General features: G+C 38.7%; 1 non-coding gene across 1 annotated transcript; it reads left to right on the plus strand.

The window, feature by feature from the left end:
* The first annotated feature begins 1,244 nt into the window (after nucleotides 1–1,244).
* On the plus strand, nucleotides 1,245–1,316 carry TRNAS-GGA (transfer RNA serine (anticodon GGA)). The gene has a single exon. It is a non-coding gene; the product is annotated as a tRNA-Ser (tRNA).
* The last annotated feature ends 5,104 nt before the right edge of the window (nucleotides 1,317–6,420 follow it).

Genomic DNA, 6,420 nt, shown 5'->3' on the forward strand with positions numbered 1-6,420 from the left:
AAAATATATTATTTATTTTTCCTTAAATTAAAGAAAATACCAGATACCGGGAGAGCAAGTCCAGGAGTCAAATTTTTTTGACATTTAATCTTTTTAAAAATATCTCCCTTGTCACTATTTCAATGGATACATGAATAGATATCATTATTGAAGTTGACCCAAGACAACTGTGAGCACAATTTATGGGTAAATAACAAATGATTAAAAACAAAATAATGTGCTGGTTATCAAGGTACTGATTTTCAGATTCAAACGTAATCTTCTATACTCTGGTCTTGCTGTGTCTGGGACTCCACAGACTGCATTGCTGCTTTGCCAGCTGGTTATCACGAGGTTCTGTCAACAGAGAATACTAGAGGGATTCTAGAAGGCAGGAGGAGGGAAAGAAAATGGTCACTCTTCTTCCTATTGGCTTCCTGTTCTCACCCAAGCCATGTCTTGGCCCAGCAGCAATGGCTTATAGCAGTTTGTTTCTGTTTGCAGTTGTTTTCTCCATTTGCCCATACTCAGCCTTCTTCCTCACAAATATCTGTACCAGCTGAGTCCTGCTTCCTGGGAACTCTTCTCTGAGCATCAGAGTCATCAGCATCAGCCAGGCAGTGCTTCTTCTTCAGGATTCTGGGTCTCAGTGTTGTAGGGCCATTCTCCAAACTTCTTTGTTCTAGTAACTCATTTCCCTCCCTGACCCCAGCCCTAAGGGGTCAGGGAGAGAATTCTGCATGTACTAACCATTTTGCATACATTTGCTCTAATTCTTCCATAAAATCTTACTGATTAGTTATATTTTTTTAATTTTACAAATTAAGAGACAGACTGTTAGAATCTAAGTAAATTTCCCAAGATTACATAGCTAGTTAATAGCTCTATGATTTAACCACCCCCCTGCCCATTTTTTTTTTTTTTAACTCCAATGACCATTGTCTATTATGATGTCATCCAATGGCCTAAGTTTTGGACTTGTTAAACTGAGATTAGAAAAAATATTTAGTGTTTTTATATCAAGAGCAATGTGCTCTAATAAGCACTTGAAATTATTGTGGGCCAGTATGACAGAGAAGAGTTTTAAGAAAACTTAAAAGTTTGAAGTTTTTTTCTTCAAAATACTTTTCTTACACTTTCCTAATGATCATTAAATATAGTTAAATCTACCACTGAGCCAGTGATAGGCTTTAGTCAGATTATTCCCCTGAATCTGAATCCGGTTCTCTGTTGAAATTTGAGATTTAGTTTTGCTTATCTACCACTCCCTGGTGGCTCAGAGGTTAAAGCGTCTGCCTGGAATGCAGGAGACCCAGGTTCGATTCCTGGGTTGGGAAGATCCCCTGGAGAAGGAAATGGCAACCCACTCCAGTACTCTTGCCTGGAGAATCCCATGGAGGGAGGAGCCTGGTAGACTACAGTCCGTGGGGTCGCAAAGAGTCAGACATGACTGAGCAACTTCACTCACTTTTGCTTACCTTGTATCAAAAGTCCTTGGGGGCTTTTTCTTGTAAGGGTTGGTAGTTTTACCTTCTCTGTCTAAGATGATAAACTCTGTGTCATTATTAGAGTTATCTCTATTAGCCATTGGTCTTATTTTCAATCACTGATCTTAGTTTTTCTGTTTTTATTTTTCTCTCATCAGTTCAGTTCAGTTCAGTTGCTCAGTTGTGTCATGTCTGACTCTTTGTGACCCCATGGACTGCAGCACACCAGGCCTCCCTGTCCATCACCAACTCCTGGAATCTACCCACACCCATGTCCATTGAGTCAGTGATGCCATCCAACCATCTCATCCTCTGTTGTCCCCTTTTCCTCCTGCCTTCAATCTTTCCCAGCATCAGGGTCTTTTCAAATGAGTTAGTTGTTTGCAGCAGGTGGCCAAAGTATTGGAGTTTCAGCTTCAGCATCAGTCCTTCCAATGAATATTCAGGACTGATCTCCTTTAGGATGGACTGGTTGGATCTCCTTGCAGTCCAAGGGACTCTCAAGAGTCTTCTTCAACACCATAGTTCAGAAGCATCAATTCTTTGGCACTCAGCTTTCTTTTTAGTCCTACTCTCACATCCAGCCATGACTACTGGAAAAACCATAGCTTTCACTAGACGGACCTTTATTGGCAAAGTAATGATGTCTCTGCTTTTTATTATACTGTCTAGGTTGATCATAATTTTTCTTCATAGCAAAGGCCAATTCTGTACTAGAAATAGATAAGATAAAACTACTGATCTTGTCAGAACTAAATCCTCAGTTTGACCAACACTAGAGGAATTTCCCAGTGTGCATTTCTGCTGAATTTATTGCTCATCCTTTCTCACCCTTTAGAAGAATAGAACAACTCCTTTAGCTAGAACATGTATAAATTGATTCACACATGTTAATAGAAAGGCCCTTAGCCTAGCAGATTGTTGCTACCAGCAGCTGATTTCACATTTATACTACCTCCTCTCAAGGGCCCTTTATGTCTTACACAAAATATTCTGAACAAAAAAACAGAATTTCTGAAATAAGATTTCCATAGATAGAAGAGAATTAAGTTTTGACAACACTGTATGTGGGGGAATACATGTTGAGCATAGACCCAGAGCTAGTTTAAATGATCTAACATTAGAGAGACTTTAGGAAGCAAAGGGAAACTATAGCCCCTCCCCTAGGAATTCTCTGAGGGATGATATCAGAGGGGAAATGAGCTTGCTGTTCAAGGCAGGATTTATTGACCTCCTAATGTTTTCTTCGGAGAAGGCAATGGCACCCCACTCCAGTACTCTTGCCTGGAAAATCCCATGGGCAGAGGAGCCTGGTAGGCTGCAGTCCATGCTAAGGGTCGGACATGACTGAATGACTTCACTTTCACTTTTCACGTTCATGCATTGGAGAAGGAAATGGCAACCCACTCCAGTGTTCTTGCCTGGAGAATCCCAGGGACGGGGAGCCTGGCGGGCTGCTGTCTATGGGGTTGCACAGAGTTGGACACGACTGAAGGGACTTAGCAGAAGCAGCAGCAATGTTTTCTTAGGACTGACCCTGTTAGTAATCTGCATTTCCTAGAAAAGTGCTAAGTGAAGATTTTCTGGTTTCAAAACTAAAAATGCAAAGTGACATGTAACCCATGTATATAGTCCATTTCTTCTAATTTGAAAAGGGAAAGAGGTGCTAGTGATTTATGGAGAAATTTCAAAGCAAGAAAAAAGATTAAATATAGAAATTGCTACAAAAATTAAAAGAACCCTAATGAAGAAGATCCTATCATCCAGAAGACAATTATTATAATTTAGTGCACATTCTCTTACTGCTTAATTGCTGTTTTTCAAACCAGTCTGCTAGAGATGTGGGAATATAACACTAATTTAACCTTTGCCTGAGAGATACATTTATGAATGCAAACTGAAGAATACCTGTAAGAATTTATGTTAAAGAATACGGGGAATCTACTATGTGTCAGACATTGCACTAGGTATTTAAAGAAAGAAAATCTTTAATTTTGAGGTAATTATAGAATCACATGCAGTTGTAAGATAAAAATGCAGAAAGAGTCTATGTATCTTTCACCGTTTCTTTCCTCCAATGGTAACATCTTGCAAGATTATAGTATAATATGAAAAGCTTGTTTACTCTAAAAATCCAATTCTATCCCATTTGAAGTAACAACATTTGGGGAGAGAACTTAAAATAATGCTGAATTTCACCTGGAAAAACAAATCAAAGATTAAAATTGAATGTGTTTTAGATTCACATTTTAGCTATTCACCCAAAAGCAAAAGATATCTGCAGAAAATAATGTAAGAAATAAACATTACTAATAAACATGAGTGAATAGCCTGGGAGATTCTAAAGAAAGAAGATAACTTAAAAGGAGTTAAAAATTAGAAGGTTTAGTTCCTATGAGCTATTAAAAGATGATAAATCTACAATAATAAAGAAGTTTGGTATCCATGAAGGCTACCAAAGTAGATCAGTAAAATAGAATACAATGTTTAGAAATAGAACCAAATAGATACATAGTTTGACTTTATTATAAAAGAAAAATCTAGAATTAGCACAGAAGAGATGGAATATTTAGAGACCATGAGGATAATTTGGCAAAAGAAAAAAAGCTGAAATGCTACTTCATTATATCAAAACTGCAGATTAAACCCAAATTTTAAAGGAAAAAAATATAAAAATATTATAATTAGATAAGGACTTATTTTGAAAATATTACTAGAGCTGAGAAGAGCTTTATAACCATGACACAAAACCCAGAAGCTATATTGGAAAAAAGATAAATTTGACTTCATGCAAATTAAAACTATTGAATAAGGGAAATGCCATTAAAAATTTAAAAATCAAACCACAAACAAGAACAAGTATTTGCAATATTTATGGAAAAGAGTTAATTTCTTTTACAAAACACTCCAGCAAATCAATAAGAAAAATACCAACAACCTAGTATTAAAAAGGCAAAGAACATAAAGGGGAAGCTCAGAGATAAACACAAATGATGAGTAAGATATAGAGCAATTCTGAATATACTCAGAATGATGAAGTTGCAAAATAAAGCATTAGCAGAATGGCACAAATTAAAAATTAGATAGTGAACATTATTAGATAGAAGGTGGAGAAAAATAGGCGCCCATGCATGTATGTTTAGTTTAGTGGCTCAGTCGTGTCCAACTCTCTGCGACCCCATGAATCGCAGCACGCCAGGCCTCCATGTCCATCACCAACTCCCAGAGTTCACTCAAACTCATGTTCATCGAGTCGGTGATGCCATCTAGCCATCTCATCCTCTGCCGTCCCCTTCTCCTTCTGCCCCTAATCCCTCCCAACATCAGAGTCCTTTCCAATCAGTCAACTCTTCGCATGAGGTGGCCAAAGTATTGGAGTTTCAGCTTCAGCATCAGTCCTTCCAATGAACACCTAGGACTGGATCTCCTTTAGAATGGATCTCCTTGCAGTCCAAGCATATATGTTTAGGGATGATAATTACTGCATAGTTAATAGCAAAACGGGGCAACGCAAAAAATAACTTAGATGTAACTTAAATGTGCCTTAGAGATGTGTCAGTTGAGTAGAAATGGGTGGACCTTGTACCACAGTTTAGCTCAGTCACTGACAGAACCACACTGTTGGCTCAAAAGTTGAGGTCACCCTTAAAAGAAGGAGGCCAGAGGCGTCAGTTCATCGCATCCCTTGGAACTAGGCAAGAAGTTCTTTCTTGAAAGGGGTCTAAGCGGTTCAAAAGAATAAGCTAATATGATACCACTTGTATATAAATGTTACTCATATACATGAATTTACATATACAAAGATAGGAGTTTTTTAGAATATACAAGATAATAATATTATTATAATGTAAAATATTATATATATTGATAATATTAATATCTCCCTGAGTAGTAGGATTAAGAGGAGGATATTGGGTTTTTTATATCCTGTTGTTATTGTTGCTGTTCATGTGCGACTCTTCGTGACCCCATGAACTGTAGCATACAAGGTCTCCCTGTCCCTCACCATCTCCCAAAGTTTGCCCAAATACAGGTCCATATCCTACTATGCTCTAAAAATGTTTTAGTAAGTGCATGTATTGCCTTTATACTAGTATCAAAAAATCTTGATGAATTTAGAAATAGTTTCCAAGCTTCACTGAGACCCTCTTTAGTTAAAGGCTATGATCAACATGCTTTGAGTTTCTTATATCCTCACCAGCTCACAGATTCTCCTGCCTAAGGTATTTCCTGTGCCCTGTCTCAATCATTTTCTATTCAATTATCCTGCTTTAATTTTCTTTGTATACTTCATTCCAATATGGGTTTGGGTTCCCCCCACCCCATTACAGTTGCCATTTGCAAGCCCACGTTGTAACCTCTGCATCTGACCATCGGGCTTCATAGTAGAGGTTCCCATGGCCTCTTTCTGGGTTTTCACTAATTTGTCAGAGTGGCTCACAGGAATCAGAGATACATTTTACTTACTAGATCACAGGTGTATTATCAGATCAGATCAGTTGCTCAGTCGTGTCCGACTCTTTGTGACCCCATGAATCACAGCACACCAGGCCTCCCTGTCCATCACCAACTCCCGGAGTTCACTCAGACTCATGTCCATCGAGTCAGTGATGCCATCCAGCCATCTCATCCTCTGTCGTCCCCTTCTCCTCCTGCCCCCAATCCCTCCCAGCATCAGAGTCTTTTCCAATGAGTCAACTCTTTGCATGAGGTGGCCAAAGTACTGGAGTTTCAGCTTTAGCATCATTCCTTCCAAAGAAATCCCAGGGCTGATCTCCTTCAGAATGGACTGGTTGGATCTCCTTGCAGTCCAAGGGACTCTCAAGACTCTGCTCCAACACCACAGTTCAAAAGCATCAATTCTTCAGCGCTCAGCCTTCTTCACAGTCCAACTCTCACATCCATACATGACCACAGGAAAAACCATAGCCTTGACTAGATGAACCTTTGTTGG

The sequence above is a fragment of the Bos javanicus genome, chromosome 1 (genome assembly GCF_032452875.1).
Source record: "Bos javanicus breed banteng chromosome 1, ARS-OSU_banteng_1.0, whole genome shotgun sequence".
Lineage (NCBI taxonomy): Eukaryota > Metazoa > Chordata > Mammalia > Artiodactyla > Bovidae > Bos > Bos javanicus.